General features: G+C 43.5%; 1 long non-coding RNA gene across 1 annotated transcript; it reads right to left on the bottom strand.

Moving 5' to 3' along the window:
* Positions 1-8,001: 8,001 nt before the first annotated feature.
* Positions 8,002-17,179, bottom strand: LOC148184837 (uncharacterized). The gene is made up of 4 exons (XR_015771884.1): positions 16,926-17,179; positions 12,792-13,611; positions 9,243-9,527; positions 8,002-8,662 (listed from the first exon to the last, which is right to left on the bottom strand). It is a non-coding gene; the product is annotated as an uncharacterized LOC148184837 (long non-coding RNA).
* Between the last annotated feature and the right edge of the window lie 1,238 nt (positions 17,180-18,417).

The following is an 18,417-nucleotide window of genomic DNA, read 5'->3' as shown; positions in this document are numbered from 1 at the left end:
TTTAAGCCGCAGCGTCCTGTGCAAAACCTTCCCTACCACAGCGCTTGGAAGCCGATTTTTTCCAAAAGCTTCAGTGCCAAGTGTCTCCCACACTGGCACCTTCATCAAACGCGTCTTCAGATTTCTTTTCCTCCACCCAACAGAGAGGATGTGGGCAGGAATGGGGTCCCAGCCATGGCCAGGCTTTATGGGAGCTGCTGCACCAAAATCTCTGGTTTAAAAATCTTTGCTTCTTAGTGTGTATGGATTAAAGAAATTTAAGGAAATGAGGTGTTAAACCTGCCTAAGGGAAATACCTACGATTCCCCTAGAGAGCTTCCCGCATGGCCTTCCTTGGAAGTTTGCTCTCCTGCCTGAAGTGAACTTCAGCCTCTTTGGGCACAGAGAGCTCTCTCATTTATATGCCTCAAATGTTCCTGGGTAGGGTATCATTTAAAAGTAAGTAACCATCATGGTTTTAGCCAGGTTTCGCTCTGAATCACCAACTTACCTCAAAGCAAAACTGAGAAAAAGTTCTGGGCTAACTCTCGTGTTCTCAAACCTTGGACTGTTGCACATCTTTACTTAACGTGAAATTTTTCAGAGTTGAACCTGGCAATTACAGCTCCTGTTAGAAACCAGACCAAAACCCCCTCAATTTCAGTGGTTTCAGCATTTGTTTTTAGTGGCTACCCCCATATTTAGCTGGCGGAAATGCCGCCAGCAATCACCACTGACATTAAGCAAACTCACTCTCACTTTCCACGCTCACACCCTCCGCCAAGCTGCTGCTCTGGTGACACTGCCTTTGGGGAGGACCTGGACCTAAGGCCCTGCACTGGACTGGGAAATACCACACAATAAGGAGGACTGGGGGTTTCTGGATGGTGGAAGGTGATGGGTGTACAGCGTCAGGGAGCAAAACCTGGTCAATATAGTGCAGCCATTATAAAACATCTTTTCTCATGAAAGCAAACATCCTCCAAGGCTGTGAGGGCAATGCCCTCAGGAGCTCTTCCCATGAAATTTTCCATAGAAAAATGCATTTTCCTTGTGTTGTAAGGGTTCGACAGAAATGTTTTGCCCCAATGTTGCCACTGTATGTACCATACCATCATGCTGGTGGGCACCTTGGGTGGAGGCAAATCCTTCCCCTTTGCAACATGTAAAACAGCACTGAATTAATCACAATGGTTTGGGATGAAAAAAGCCTTAAAGGTCATCTTATTCCCACCTCCCTGCCATGGGAAGGCACACCTTCTGTTACTCAAAGCCCCATCCATTCTGGCCGTAAACACTTCCAGGGATGGGACATCCACAGCTTTTCTGGGGACAGTTCTAGTGTCCCACCATCCCCATAGGTAAGAATTTCTTCCTGATATTTAATCCAAACCTGCCCTCTCTGTTTAAAGCCATTGCACCTTGTCCCATCACTACATATCCTTGTAGAAAGGTCACCAAGCTCCTGTTTAGAGCTTATTCAGCTGCCAGGGCTTGCAGGAGGAGAGGGAGAAAGAGGTTCAGGGCCCTGCATTGTGGAAGGCTTGGCTGGGAGGACACTGCTGCAGAGTATTTTGGGACCCTTATGTCCCTCTGTTCTTATTGTCTGAACTGCAGGGACCAGCAGGCATTTCCATGTTACCGAAACATATTCACGAGTTTTTGCAGGCACATCGTAACAACTTGTGTTTGTACAGGCAGTCCCAAGGACTTGTGCAGCCTTCCAGCTTGCCAGCAGCTCCTTGGCACACATCAGGGAGTGAATATTGCTTCCTAGTAAAAATAAGGGCACTGGTGTACGTGCTGCTGTTTAATTTGTTTTCAGAGACAGTCCTCCTTACACAAAGCCAGTTGTGGGGAGAAGGGAGGAAAGAAACCAATGGGAAGAAGCAAAACACCCTGAGAGCAGTGAGGCCCTGCTTCCTGGAAGACACCTTTGGCTTTTATATATTTGGCTTTTATATATTTGGCTTTTAAAGGTGTCATCTGTCATTAGAACCCATGTGATGAGGGAGAGCCCCAGAGGTCACACCCAGAGTCAATGCTGATGCATTTCCTAAGGTGTGGAGGAGCTCTCGTTATATAGGGCACACAAACCCAAGGCAGGTGAAGGCTCCCACCAGTCCCAGCTGGAGCAGGTGCCACCTCAAGCTCAGGACACTGTTTCCCTCATCTTGTAAGGAAATCTCCTACAGAGGCTGTAGCGAATCAACAAGAAAACCTCAGTCATAAGCCCTGTGGTTCACTGGACTGAAATTACCAAAAGCCAGTGCAGCTTTACTGGAGGATTTGTCCATTTATTAAAATGTGCTTTCCATCTCACTCTGGAGGCACATGATCCCAGAGATTGAAAGCAGGCCAGGAGAAGCCCTAAGGAAAGCCCCACTGAAGGTATGGGATAAACTCCAGTAGAGGCAAGTTAGGTGCTGATTAGAGACCATAAACACTTGAATAGAAACCACCGGGTGAGCCAAGGTGCTGGAAAATCCATTCCTTATAGGAACCATAGGAGAAGGTGGACTGCAGCTGATAGAAGCCTCTGTTTGGCACCAGGTGGCTGTGGAAGGCTCCTTCATGTACCATTTATTGTATAGGGGGATCTGGGGATCTAATTATTTAGCCAACATTTAGGCAGAGCAAGGATCTTGGTGGATTTCAGCCTTGTTAATTCAGGCATTAAGTGAAAATCAAGGAGACATACATGTACCAAGAAAGCAGGTGCTGTGGAAGAAGTTTAAAATTACAAGCTAGTTAAAGAAAAAAAATGTACATTAAGATGATTTTGGACATCCAAGTTAAACATGGTTCCCACCAGTGCTGTCTTCATAGGTTACATACCAAAACCAAGAAATAAAAGCAATAGATCCATGTTATGTTATAATTTGGTGATCAAATGTTCAGTCTTTATTAATATTATCAATTGCAGCTTGAGTTAGGCTGCTGGTGAGACTTATTCCAGCGTTGCCTAACTTCTGATGAGAGTTTGCAAATGACATAGATTGACAGAATTCAATTAATTAGAGGCAGGTTCTAAAGATCACGGGCTTGCTAACAACAGGAAAGTTAATCCTAGTTAATCCCTCAATCGATCACAAAAATAAAGTCAAAAAAATCAAAATCCCCTCCTAGCAAGCACGCAAACACTTTATTCTTCTTGGAACAATGTCAGTGACTTCAATATTTAGGGCTTTTGAATCTACCTAGGAAAATTAAATTTGTGGCACTTTGACAAATTGGGGAATTTCGAAATAACTGACATTTCTGTGGTCTACAACTTCCTCATAAGGGGAAGAAGAGGGGTAGCCACTGATCCCTTCCCACCAATGACCAGCAACAGAACTCAAGGGAATGGAATGAAGCTGTGTCAGGGCAGGTTTAGGTTGGGTTTTAGGAAGATTTTTCACTCAGAGGGTGGCTGAACATCAGAATGGGCTCTCTAGGGAAGAGGTTGCAGCATCAGCCTGACAGAGTCCAAGAAGCATTTGGACAATGCTCTCATACACAGGGTGTGATTCTTGGGGTTGTCCTGTGCAGGGTCAGGAGTTGGACTCTATGATCCTTGTGCATCCTGTCCAACTCAGGATATTCTGCAAGTCTATGAAAAGCATGACTCAATTGTTTCTTGAATGAAATCACTGTGTTTGTGTGGGTGAGATTTAGGATTTCTGGACTCACCCACTTACACTGAGATGTCTGCAAAATAGCTGTCTTCATAGGAAAAAAAACCAACTCAGTTCTAATATTCAGATGCAGACAGTGGAGCTGAGGACAGACAAACCTTCTGCAACTTAAGTGAATGAAAAATAGGAAAAAGTTACAAACTGGTAGCCTGGACAGTGAATTAAAAACCAGCACAGTCTGTTTGCTGTTATTTCTTAGATTTGGGACATAATCCTGCTCTGATTTAAGTCAACGGGAGTTTTGCTATTGAATTCAGAGAGACCAGAATCAGGCACTTTTTCTTCTCCAGACCCGACCACTTTATTTGGAAATATAACTTTTTAAAACACACACTTCTCTCTTAAAATGCTACAAAGTAAAGCAAGTAATTACATTAGGCTCTACCTGAAGCTCCAGAGAATTAATACAAAGGCTGCTTGACTCTTGCCAACTTTTACTATTACAATTTTACTAGCACCATATGCAGCACTACCGTACCTGCTTGTTTCACTTAGTAAAATCATTGGGGTTTGTTTTTAGATTGTTTTTGTGGTTTTTTTCCAGAGGAACAAGCAATATCCACAAACAAAAGCTCCAGGGAGTGGGTACCAGCTCAGAGGCCCATATGGTCTTAGTATCAAAGTAATCAGAGAGGGAACAGGTCTGTTTGCTCAGCAGCCCCACCCTTTTTGCAAACCTGAGAGTAGGCTCAGGAAAAGGCGCTCTTTTGGGTGGTTTCTGTTGCTTGCTATCATGCAAGAAACTGTGAAGCGAGATTTCCAGTGTTATTTTCAGCAGCTCTGTAGCCTAAAAGGAAAGAAGCTATAAGGTAGGGAGAGAACTGTCTGTGCCAGCTTTGAGACCATGGAAGGGTTGGGGACACTTTCCTAAGGACAGCCAGGAGAAGATTTCTGCAGAGGAGAGTTTTAACCAGAAAAAGCTAAGCCTGTGATTCTCATTTGACTAATTCCAATGCAGGAGAAGAACTGAATACAAATTACACATACAAGGCTTCACATACGGACCAAAGTGTCTGCTAAAGCAGAGTAAAAGTCGATTTTTCATCACTGGACTTGAAAATATTGTGACTTCTTGCTGAAAGATGAATTTTGAAGACTGAAGATTCTGCCAGTGTGCTATTTTGACGTGCACAAATATATTGAGGTGTGACTACTGCAAGGCACAACCACGTGGAAGTCAGATATCAGTGACTTTAAGACACTGGCTAGCTGAGGCTGACAGGTTTGTTTGCAGTCTTGGTTCTGAACCCCAGCCTACACTAATGTACACTTGTAAGTGCCAGGCTGAGACCAGCTCTCAGGAGATGGCATCTGGCAGAGCTGCCCTCTCCTTCTGACCAGGTGAGCTGGCTGATGGTTTGGGACATGCTTCTCAGTTGCTCTGGGAAAAAGAATCACAGAATCACAGAAATGTTGGTTGCATGAGACTGCTGGAGCTCACCTAGTCTAACTTTCTGTCAGAACAGGACTATCACAATAGCAATACCATTAAATTAGCCTTATCTAGCTAAGTCATAAAAAGCCTCCAAGCAAGGAGCCACCATCACCTCTCTGGAGCATTTGATGGAAAAGGCTAGGCTGAACATCTCCATCTGCCACATGTGCCTGTTGCCCCTTGTCAAGTCCCCTGATGTGACCAAGAAGGGTTTGGATTTGTCCTTTTTGTACCTGCTCTTCAAGCAGACCTGCTTTGGGTTTCCCTTCACTGGGAAAAACAAGCTCAGCTCCTTCCGCCTCTCTCTTGCTGCATCTGCACTCCAGACACTGGACCATGGTTGCAGCCCTTAGTAGGACCTTTCCAGTTTATTTCACTTCCCCTTGAGGCAGAAGTCCCAAATCTCCACTCTAGCTGTGGATGCATCAGTGCTGGGAAAGGGAAGTGCATGGTGTCAGATGTTTGAGCCCCAGCCTCGTGTTGTGGGCCAATGCATAGACCCCCATCCCTATTTCCACTGCTGACTGTCAAAGGGAACTAAACAGTTGATACAAACTAGGAGAAACAGAGTGATTTTGGTTACAGCTACAGCTTTAGCTCAGTACCTGTATGTAACTTTCCATGCTTACTCAGCAAATCAGAGCAGAGCCCAACTTATGTCTTCTTGTTCCTCCAGTTCGTCTTTCAGTCTAAGACTTACCAAAACATAGTTTTATATGCTAATTTCCTCACAGTAAACCCCTTACTGTATGTCATTCATCGATACCAAGCGGTGTACATGTAAGAGTAGGCTAATATTCTGTGTATATTACCAACTTTATGAGTTAAAGAATTACAATGTGCTTTCTTTATTTAGGTGGTAAACTTTTTTAATGAGTCTGGAGGGTCCTTTACATAAAAGTAGTGACTCTAGCTTGGAATCTCTTTCCATGTTTATTAGAAATGTGTTTTACTTTACCGTGAAAAAAGCCAAGGAAACATGCAGCCCTAAAGTCTAATGAAGTAGTTACTCGTGCAGTCAAAGTTCATAAATTTTAAACACATTTAATTTATAAATTGAAAACATAGCTTGCACTGGCTTTTTCAAGATTATTGCTTGCCACAGGGGTTTTAGGATAGTTGCTAGGCCATGCATGTTACCTCTTTTCTTTCTAGGCCAAGACTGGATCTTCATGATTTGCTCACACTTGTGTTTTTATTTTTTTAATAAAAATCTTTTCAGAAAGGTAACTCTTTAGAGTATTAAAAATCGTAACCCATCCAGTAGTCTCAGCAGTCTCTTTGTTCTCAACTTAGATAGGATTTGCTTTTGAGCTGACACTTTGAGAGCTCTTTCTCCTGGTGAGAAGACCTTTGTCCCTCTAGAGAGCTGTCTTCTAAGTTAATTGTGAAGAGCAGTCCCTGCAGTGGCAGTCTGAGCTGGGTTGCAGTCTCATACCAATAAAACCTCAGTGCCAGCCTGAGTGAGGAGCCCAGCTTCCAGGAAAAGGGAATTTGGGGAAGTGGGGAAATGAAGATGCTAACTCCCCACTTTTGCCCTCTGCATTCCACAGGTAGCAACGTGTCCATCTCTTGTGAGTGACTCTGGCTGCACGAGCTCCACCATGACTTGTCCTATTTGCAAAGCAGTCTCAGGTACAAAATATGCCATAGGGATGTCTGGCACACAGCAGGGCTCTACCTGCTTCAGGAGGAGATGGGAGGAGGGTTCCAGTCTTAAGCCAGCTGGAATTTCCACTAGACATCTTCACTGGCACACTGCTTCATGTTGGTGTCTCTGTGAAGTGAGCCAGCAGATAGCTGATGACTGCAGGATCACTCTTTATTGACTCAGAGTCACAGAAGGTCAGTTCTGGAGCTTCAGGTCACTTTACATGGATGTTATAGAAATTATAATGTGCCTATGATAAGGGGAAACATCAAACCCACAATACCTACAATAACAGTGTTGGTATTTAACAGCTGAATTTTTAGATTTATATGGACAATTCCCTCAAGCTTCTTTTAGCAATATGGCAATGCAGGTAAAGAAAAAAGGGTAGCAGGTCTCACCCTCTCTGTTTTCATGCCCCCAAAATAATAAATTATACCCAAGCCACTTCAGAAAAATATTTGCACGTCACCTGGCCTCAACATCCACATGCCACGACATCCCTTACCTGGATGCTCACCAAGTCCCTGTTCCTACACTTACAAGGAGTGCTTCTGCATGGCTCATCCAGATGACTCCATCTTCAGTCAAGCAGGCACCTCCAAGGGTTTCTACAAAAAGCAGCTGTGAGATGATGTCCTCCCAGTGATTGATGCAAGTCCCTGCTCTGGCTCACCGTTTCTCCCATCTCTTTCCACCCTAAGCCCCGCAGTCCCTGCGTCGCTGCCTGGCTGTTTGCACACACCAAGCCCAGCCAACGCTGGGAGCAGGGCCAGTAATTGGAAAGGGGAATTGCAAAGCACCAAAGCTTATCAACTGGCAGCGAGGGAGCGTTCAGCAGCCACTTCAGGGGCCAGCTCAAGGTCCGGAGTGGGTTGGCAGCCTTTTTGTTTGGTAGTGTGGGGTGGACACGCACGGCTGCTCCGCTCCGAGCGGAGGTTAAGGCAGGGTGGTGGCTCACTGGCTGGTGAAGCCTTCTCCTTCTGCTGGGGCTGCCAAGGCTGCAGAGGAGAGCAGCGCTGGAGCAGGGAAGAGCTGTGACACAGTGCTCACCGAGAGAACATGATAGCCTAAGGCGCGGCTTCTTGGCCTCGGGACTGCCACCGAGCACCATTACTATGCACAGAAGTAGCAGCTATTTCCTCATATATCTTTTACTTCATTAACCAAAGCTTCTAAATATAGCCCTGACTAGCAGTAGCAAGCCACGGTGGGTGCCCTCTGTGGCTGGGCCTTTGCCATCTGCCTGCAGCACCAGCACCTGATCTTCACTTTGTCAGGAGCCCTCTGCTCTCAGCCCTGGGACACACGGATAATTTACACCACAGGTTTCCTGCTACACACAGGAAAACCATGCGGTCCCAGAAATAGAGCCAGCTTCTCCCGTGTTCCTGCCAGCCCTCAGTGCCCCCGTGCCGTCCTCCCCTTAATTCCTGGATCAACTCCTGACCAAAATATATCTCTCCTTTCTGGGAGAAACCAGGCTCCCGGTGGAGCCAACATTGGTAAAACCCATGAGTTCATGACTACTTTTGCAGTTGTTCTCACTCATTATCTAGGATGGGTTTATTGGGAGCTCTCCATTCTTGTCAGAGGAGGATTGAATCTTATCAGGCATGTAAAATGGAAACTATTGTCTTTGCTGGGAAACTTTCTGGACATATCAGGAATATCTAATATACTTGTATGATTCTGTTCCTGACTTCAGCCTTGGCTTGACAGCAGGTAGTATAATCTCTGTACCTGCCAATTACTCACTGCCAGCTAATGCTTACCCCTTCACTCAGCATTTTATTAAAAAAAAGTGGGCAACTGGGGAAGAGTGAAGACATCTCATATTCTATTTGTGTGGATTTTGGCCTACATCCCACCTGTAGCTTCTGCAGGAGTTACACGTGTCCCTTCCTTCTCCCAGTTCTGTAAGAATTGAAAAACACAGTCAAAGGAGAAAAACTGAATGACCATTTGTACTATGTCTGACAAAGAAAGGGGTTATGGATGTTTAAAGGTTTGTTGCTATATTCTAGGTAAAGGAATATGATTATGACTTCTTGCATATTGAAATATGTCACTTGACAGCTTAATGTTAATTTATTTTTTTGTCCATTCCTAACAAAATGGACTTCATAATCATTCTATGTGAATTACTCCACTCATCTAGCTCAACATGATTTCCTTGGAGTAAATGGAAGACCATGCTTCTCTATGCCTTGAATTCCTTCTGTTATAATATCTGAGGTAGGATAGCATTTTATAGACAGAAAAAACCCTTGTAATTGTCACAATATGCTCATCAGAAATAATCTGCCTTTTATCGAATGTCCTCTGGTCCATCCTTCCCTTACCCATGGATCATTTTTCACAGTAGCTGGAAATCTAACTATCCATTTCTTCTCTTGGGAAAACAGTGTGAGAATAAAAATATGTCAGTGAGCAAATATTTGGTGGGAAAGCCAAAGAAATCATGTTCTTTTGAGACAAAACTCTCTTTACTTACAGCTGAGTAGACAGAGATTAAGTTATAAGGAATCCGGGCTCCTTGCCAATTCATACCCATCTGCTTGTCAGGAACAACTGCTTTGTTATTTGGCTCGGTGAGGGAGCAAAGAGCAGGAGAGAGGACAGTGGGCCATGGCCATGGCCTCCCACAGGCACTCTTTCACACACAGAGGAGCTGCTCTTGCCTGGGACCTTCAGCACTAATACTCCATGCTAGTGACAGAGAGAGGGCCAGGACTGGCTTGCCAGCAGAAGTGGGCACCATTCAGGGAAAAGACCCCATCTGGATAAAAAAAGAAATGAATTAATATGTGAGGCTTAAGAAAAATGAAGGTGGGTGTAGGAAATCAAGAAAGTAAAGAAGAGGGATTTTCAGTGTCCCTGTGACATCAAGGTATGCTGTGTCACTGATAGCAGCTAAGAGACTTCTGGGGGCTCTGAGCAACTGAAGGAGTTGGTAGTACCTGGAGCTCTGTTGCTGTGTCATCAGTATCCTCCAAAAATGTGATAAATTAGAAGAGCAACTGCAAGAACTATGTACCTCTACCACAACAGCAATCTCAGCAATCCTATGAACTTCAACAAGGAGACATTTCAAAGTTCTGTGTGTGGGACAGAATAACTTCAAGCTGTGAAGAAACAGCTGTGCTGGAAAGGACTTGGGGGCTATGGTGGGTGACAAGAGGAGCATGAGACTAGAGTATGATCTTATTGCAAATAACTAACTGCAGATTGCATGGTCAGAGTGCTGGAAGGAGGGTGGCCAGGAGAATGAACTGGATGTCTGCATGGCACTCGTAAGTCTGCAGGTGGAGTACAACATCCAGTTTTGGGACTCCTGTCTCAAGGGGGATGTGAAATAAACTGGAAAGGTCCAGCCGAGGGGTGCCACTATGGTCCAGTGTCTGGTGTGCAGATGCAGCATGAGAGAGGGGGAGGGAGTTTGGCTTGTTTTTCATAGTGAAGGGAAGCCTAAATGCTGATGGAACAGCAGCCCATGTCTGCCTGAAAAAAAGGTTCAAAGATGACAGATCCAGATTCTTGGGGGTTTCAGAGAATGTAACAAGGGGCAACAGGAACACATGGTGGTGTGTCAGGTGGGTGGTCAGGTGGGGAGGGTCAGGCTTGCTATTAGGAAAGCTTTCATTACCAGATGCTCCAGGGAAGCGGTGACAGTTCCTGCCTTGCAGAGTTTTCACAACTTGGCTGGATAAAGGCACAGCTGACCTAACAGTGGTGGTAGTCCACCTTCGAGTGGGGTGATCTTCAGCGTGCCATCCAACCAACATTTCTACGACCTCATTTCTTGATTTCAGAAGCCTACTTCACTAGCATGGATGGAATTTCAGGAGAAGTTGCAAACAGTCAATGCAACACTATATAGACAACTTGCTGCAATCCAAACATGTCACCCAACCGGAATCAATGAATGCACAGGCTGCATATTCAGCTGCATGTGTCTTCCATTCAGCCAGATCACACATATACAACTGTGTCCCTCACAAAGCTTTTCCCACCACACCCAAGGTGCCGAGGAACTAACAGACTCAGCTGCTGATTTTCTTGTAATTGCTTCCAGATTCACCATTTTTGGCAGGCCAAGTCAGCACAGATTGCTCTTTCTTTTTTTTTCTTGGCTTACAAAACTTCTGAAGCACATGCTTCAGGCACAAATACAGTACCAAGAGGTCTTACAATTCATATGAATCCATAGATTGCTGTGTCAAGTGCATTGTCAGCCTGCCAGACTACCACTCTGCACTTACTCATTTATATGAAGGAATAACAGTATAGAAGCCGATCCTTGCTGAAACAGCATTGTCAAGCATCCAACATACAATGTACTGGCCAGTGCACCCAGTTTCAGAATCTGTGAACACAGCTGCAGCACCATGTACTGTCACAATAGAAATTACCCTTTCCACACTTAAATTTTCTAGTATTTTAATCTAGGAGTATAACTGTTCTGCATGTTGCAAAGTCATGCTATTTAGGAGACCATTGAAACTGAAAAAGAAAGCTGACTTGCAAAATTCTTGTTGTTAACAGATTTTGAGTTGTGTTACTTTTCATTTTCTCTGCAGCACTGCACTGTATTCATGCTCATCCAAAGCCAAGAATGGCAAACAAACATATCTTTCTAAGCAGTGCCACGTAGCCTTTTCAGACCTACCCATCATGTAGGAGTGTTTAGAGATGATTTTCATTACAGGTATACTGAGATTTGTGTTCTTAGCAAATTCACCTGTCACATGCGATTCTTTTTGTTAGAGCTGCTATTTCCTGCTCCTGCCTATTTGCACAGTGACCCATGCTAAGTCAACCTCCCATGCTAAGTCAACCTCCCAGGGAACATACTATAATTTCCAGAGAGAAAAGGTCACTGAGAGCCATCTTCATTTCACCAGAACTTCACAAGCATTGCTGTCTCTTTCCTATGTAAATAACATGCATGGATTTTTTCACATCTGATCAGCGTTCTTCCCACCAATCATAAATTGAAGAAACAGTTTTGCATTTATGTGTATTTTACATAATCTTATTATCTTTGGTGAGATATAAACCAGCATGTAATTCAAAATTTCCAGCATTCCTCTGGTTTACAATGCTATCAGAATAGCAGAGATAATAATTCCCCTACCTGGTGTTTTACTTCAATTTTTGACATCCTAATCCCATTAATTGCTAATTTAATTAAGTTTTACACTAACCTCCATCCTGTTATTGAGTAGGACATACTTACAAATAATTTTTAAAGCATGTGATACTTCAAAAATTATATCAGCAGAGAACTTATACAAAAATCTATAGGAAGATTTACGTCTCCTGCTGTACTCTTTCCCCTGAAATATCTAAGCATTCCTAACATATCACTTTGAAAAGGATAATGAAGGCACCTAAAATAGAAGTTTATTTGCAAATGAGGCCACATAACCTTATTAAACCAGTTTGTGTCTGGGAGCTGGCAAAACTACTTCTTGCAGTCCACCCCATAGAAACAACATCTTGGTTGTTTCTAATCATTCAAATTTGGATGCTTAGAGACCCCACCTTCTAAAATATGAAAGGGAATTCATTATGGGAGGAGTTGAAGTAGGTTTGCTTGTTTTTCTCCCTCACTTGGGAACACAAAAAGCTTCATGAAAAAGATCTTAATATTTTTGTCTGCTTAGGGCAGGTTTGTATTAACTGATCCAGCAAATCCTGTTCTGTTCACAGTCACACACCATTGCTAAGAAGGCAAAGGCATTTGCATGGAACTACAACACTAGATCTGTAATATTTTGCAAAGTTTTTAGTCTGGACATTATTTTGCTATTCTTAGAGGAAACAAAGTTACTCCATTTTGTGCCACCTTCTTTCTCCACACCTTTCTTCCTCTTCTGTCTTCCACATACTTGGCTGATCCCTTGCCTCCTTTTTGCCCCATTCTGCAGCAGTTTAATGAAGACCACATGTCCCTAGTTTACCCAGCACAGTGTTATATGGGACAGCATCAGAAGCCTTCCTTGTACTGCCTGCAAGCCATCTTTTATACCATTTATACCTTTTTGACTGTCAGGTCATCTTCCCAGGTGGTCACACTGGCCTCTCCCCATTCCTGCTGGGAGTCTCCTGCGTCAGAGTGGTTTTTCATCCCATCTTCAGTGCCTCTTTTATGAGCCAAGAGTTCTCCAGGGCTCCCTTTCCCATTAAAATTCCTTTCCACAAGACTGCATTTACCAATTCTTTTAGTGTGTTGAAGTCTTCTGGTTTAAGTTCATTAGTCCATTGCCTCTACTCACTCCTCTCCTGAAGCTCAAGAGCTCTGCTGATTTGTGATTTTCAGATCACCTTTCTCAGCAGCAGCAGCAGCCTCTCATCCAGTTTTCCCACATTAACCAGCAGCAAACCACAAGCCACCAGCTACAGCTGCACACACCTCATGTCACTGCAGCAAAAAACTGCTCTTTATCCACAAAACTTCAGGGATGGTCTATACATTGTAATTGCCTCCTGAACACATATCTAGGACAGAGTTTCCAGTGCTGTGGGGTGTATCCTACAGGAGTTACAGGCATCACTTTCCCACTTTCCTGCTGCACACAAAGAAGATGCTTGTGGCTCTGCAATCAGACTCCTTTTCTCCGTGCAAGCATTTCCACTAGGAGCCAGGAACCAGCTCAAACGTTTTGGCTCTGTGCTGTCCCCCACTCCCAGTAAGACCTAGGATGTAACTGACTGGAAAGATATGAATCTGGGAACTTTAAAGTTGTGTTGGCATCCCTGTCCCTGAACCAATGCACTTCTTTCCACAGTAACAGGCAGTCGATACTCAGATGAAGATACTGATTTTGCAGTTCTCATCTTGGCTGCTGAATTTCTCTCTGAAACCAAGGAAACCAGCATCAGGAAACCAGCAACACTGAAAGTTTCACACATCATCTTAAGGAAGGGCAACAAAAAAACCCTCATCAAACGTGGAGGCCCAGGGGCCGGTTACCAAAATGCCTCAATCCTGGAGGGGCAGAGGCAAGAGGGGAGAGATGCCCCTCTAGAATAGAGTAAGAAACTCTAGAGAAAAGTTTAGATGCCCCTCTAGAAAAGAGAGTAAGAAACCATGGGCTTTTTGCAGCCACATGTTGGTGCCTTTTGGGTTCTGGTGTTCTGATAGTGTGTGGGGATTGATGTCACCCTTGTTCAGCCCCTGTTTACCATTCATGAACCCTTCCCAGAATGTTCTTCTTTCCCTTAATCCTCATTGGCTGTTTTGCCACATTGTTCCACCCCTGTTACCCCCTTTGTTCTCCCAACCCCTATCCACTCCCCTGCATCACTTTCCCTTGTCTCTGTTCAACCTTGACCCTCAGATCTTCCCCTTTTATTTCAGCCTGTGCCCTTAGCCCAACCCTTGATTCTTGTCCCTGCACCTATTTGAGGCTGTGTTCAATAAACTAGTTGTTGGACTGCCAAATGAGAACCCATCTCTTTGTCTTAAATCATCAGCATTTTCTTTGGCATGCTCTGGGCTCAAAGACACAGGTCGCTCTCTGGGGCATCATTGCGGCACGCACGGTAACAAGCAAAATCCACAAAAAACAAGGCGCCTAAAGCTGAAATGCAGAATTCACAAAAACAAGAAAAAATTTTTGCCTGGATTTCTCACAGAAACAGCCACAAAAATTTTCTGTTAGGCTGATGATCAAGAAAATTATCCTTTAGTTCTACCCACATCATTTTACATGGTATTTTAAACATAATATTATTCATGATAATTTTTCACTTCTAATTGCAATGTCCTTTCACTTCTTTTACTTCTAAGTGCCAAGCTTACAAGAGCTAAGCAAAACTCTTTTCAGTGTCAAATTCTCCCCAATTTAAAGGGCTAGGTGCACTGCACTGCCATTCCCATTTAACACACATCCTGCTTTTTGTGGTTCTCCGTCTTGCTTTTTTCCACTTATTACTTTCTTTCTCCACTTTCTATTTTAGGCTGTCAAGGAGAAAGCAGTCCGACTCCCACAATGAAATGCTTCACCTGCGGAGCCTGCTGAGAGTGAAATTGATAAAGGACAGCACCAGCCCAGGCAATTTCACTCACAGCGGGCACTTGCAGGTGAAGCACTACCATAAAATGGAGCAAGGTTACTTGCCTGCTGCCTCACCAGTTGACAGCTGCTTGTTTCATGACCTTTTCAGTCGTCCCCTGCCATGCACCACTTGCTCTGACCCCAGGGTGAGAGTCAGGAATCAGGCATGTGGCCCAGTGTTTGCAGGCAGGGGCTGAGCCCAGGTAAGTGGTCCAAATGTTGAATACTTGGCTGGAGGCTGGCCTGGTCATGGGACTGTTCAAGCCACCTTCCCACCAGGAGTATCCTTGGGAGGATGTTTGCAGTCCCACCCACCCGTTCATGTAGTACAACAGTCCCACAGAGCTGTCACCATTGCAACTGCCTGACAGGACAAAGACAACTCATAGATGTTCTTGTAACATATCTATAAGCCACCAGCCTGATGCCATTTAAGACAACAATCATTTTATCTGCTGGTTCCCCATAGATCTATTTCAACATAGGTTTGATCCCAAGGGGTATCACTCCAGCATTGCTTTGCCCCAGTCCCACTTTCTTCACTATTTGAAAACCTTGTGTACTAAAGAACAATTTTAGTCTGCTCAGGAGTTTTTTTTTAAATTTTAATAGGAATGATCCTCAGAGCCTGATAAATACCAGGGCTGATGTTTTGCCCAAGTCAGGTTAGTGTAAGAAGTAGTCATAAGAGAATTGCAGTGATGCAAAGTAGGGAAACTGGGCTCTGCCATCTACCCCCTTTTTCAATACTAGGAGCAGGACACGAAACTCAGAATCTAAAGACTTGGAAATAAAACAAACAAACTTTTGGTATGTAATTCATCATGTATTTAACAAGGTAATTACACTATTTCGTATCCAAGACCAAAATATTTTGAAATCTAAAAGAGCTCAAGTCTTTCAGGAGAACAGTCATAGAGTCATAGTTTAGATCACATGGATAAAGCAAGCTTAAAAGTTACAACAGATCACCTTTCTCATACTTCAGGGCATAAAATTCCAGAAACAGAAGGGATTATTGAGAAACTCCCTTTCTAAGCAGTGCTTCTTATGGAGTGCTGTATAGTCCTTGTTAGAGACTGAAATACCAGGCAGTGCTAGACATGTGGCAAAGTAATTCCTGCAGCACTGGTGGAGGGAAATCATTGCTACAAATATTCTTTCTATAAATACCCATCATTCCATTTACAAAATTCAAGGACTGAAATTAAGACCTAAGGAGCACAGTGAAGACTCAACATACTTGAATACCCAGCTCCTAATTTGGAACATAATTCTCAATTGAAATTAGTGGAAAAATAGGCATCTCAGAAGGATTTAACTGCCTCAATGCCTTTATGTCTAGATTTCCAGTAGGTGCATCTTCACTCAGCTCTGCAGCCTTCACTGTGCTGTTCCATAAGGCTTCTCACCATCTGAAGTGCAAAATTCACCACCAGGAACTGGCCTTGGGTAAATACCTTTATCGGTGATTGTGGCTGATTACAAGTGTGATTATTGTCATGCCATGGGAGAATACAGGGCAAGAACACTTCAGAAAGATGACCACAGATTAATTGCTAATAAGCAGATGGTCTCTGTGTGTTCCCATTTATGAGCTATAAACAGATTGTAATACCTTTTTAAAATTATTTTTTCCCAAAAGATCTAGTTTAACTCTTGTCAAAGAGCCTGAGCAGTCTCTTCTTGGAGGAAAAAAATTCTACAGCAGATTCTTCTTTTCCCAGTTGACAGAAGTCAGTGACCAAGTGTGATTTAAGCTTGAAAACTTAAATAAAACTGTGCATTTAAGATGACAGTAAAACTACTACAAGACCATGCTCACTGCTGAACAAGTAACCAGCTCAACTGATTTGGGGGTCACAGAGCTAGAAAAATAAAGCATTTCTCTTTGTTTTAGCCACAAACATATTACAGCATAAGGGTTTGTTTCTTTACAGTCTCTGTAATTAATATTGATGTTAACAGCATTATACTTTTACACACTAATTGGTGCAGCCTGAACCAGACCCACTCCAAACATGGGAGATGTGAGCCAGGCAGGCAGCAATCTTCCCACACTTCCTTTTGTGCCAGTTTAAAACTCACCAGGGACCTCACAGAAACCTTACCAATAGCAACAGCTGAAATGAGTCATAAACGTAGCTGCTCCCAAGGTCCAGAGTGTGCAGGCTGCTTTGGCTGGTGCCACGTGTCCCCTCTCCCTCCCGGAGGAGTCTGGCTTGTGTTTGCTGCAAGGCATCACCACTTCCCTCTTGGCATGCTCATTTCTCCAAAGGCTCTGTCTGTCCCGTTGCTCAGGCAGAGGCAGCTGAGCTGAATTTACCTTTAAATATACTCTAATTGTCTCAGCGTTTTCTTTTTTAGACACAATTAATTAGCTGTTTTTACCTGACAGAGCTCTTTACCTATTTTATTCAGTCAGTCCTTTCTCTTTCTAACTTAGAGTCAGGCATTGGACTGATTGCATATTTCTAGTGCCCTGTACAACAGAGGGGAAAACGGACATAAGCCTGAGAGGATTTATGTTAAATATTAATTTGAAGTTGGTCATAAAATCACAGGAAGCGCTCAATCTAATGCCTGAACAAAGATTAAAAAAAATTAAAAAAATAAAAAAAAAAATGGTGCCATAAAACCAGACTTGCAAGTCATAAAAACCAAACAAAACCAGCAACGGCACAACCAGATGAGTTTCTGCGCACCTTGTGACTACTCAGAACACCGCCTTGTTTACTTAGGTAATGAAAGGACAAGTCTTTCCTGAGAGGCTGTGGCTCTGATTGGGCCTGAAGGAGAAGCATACCTTGCATGCCACCAAGCCCTGATGAAGTCTTCACCATTATTTCTCATTTTATAGAAAATGACCAACCTACCAGTGTAGGGGCTACTTAACAGCAGGGCATTTCCCCCCAGATATGAATGACAAACAATATGAAATTTGTTGTTGTTAGTGTTGGTTACCTCGGGAGAGAAAAAGAACGTACTTATTTACAAAACTCTGTATTTTAGTTGCTAGGGGAGCTTTGGGTTCCAGGCTGCAAACAGATACTTTATATTAAAGTTAAAAAAAAGGAAGTTGAAACCAGAACTAGCAGCAAAATGGACTTTAGTTGTATCCAGTTAGCACCCTAAATATTATGCAACAGAGCATTATTTTGTTCTTCTGGTACTAAAACTGGAACAGATCTATAACCTGTAGCAGGGGAAACAACTGTGCGCTTGCACCTGCCACAGCAAGGATTATTTATCTGTTCCACAGCAAGTGGAACAGCCTCACAGCTTGGCTGCTAAGGTGCTCAGGCAAAAGGGGGAATATGCTGGAGAAGGCATTAGACACTGAGCTATAGACTATGAGGGACTTTGGGGACTTTGTTTCTGAAATGAAGAGCTAAACTGTGGGAACTGTGAATTCACAGATGAAGAAGGCACCCCTTGGAGCCCAGACATGAGCAGCAAAATGTGAGAACCACTACAAGAATAGCAAAAGTATTCACCATACTTTCTGACAAAAAGAAGTGGTAACACTTTTCTAAGAGTGACACTTATGTCCCCAGAAGTTTCCAGCTGCTCTATATTCTTATCTTTGTGTTTTCTTATGAC

This window comes from Pseudopodoces humilis, chromosome 2 (assembly GCF_049639895.1).
Source record: "Pseudopodoces humilis isolate 2021_Gansu_Grassland_sample_001 chromosome 2, ASM4963989v1, whole genome shotgun sequence".
In the NCBI taxonomy this organism is placed as follows: domain Eukaryota; kingdom Metazoa; phylum Chordata; class Aves; order Passeriformes; family Paridae; genus Pseudopodoces; species Pseudopodoces humilis.
The sequence above is the reverse complement of the archived record's forward strand: the minus strand, read 5'-3'. Positions and strand labels throughout refer to the sequence as shown.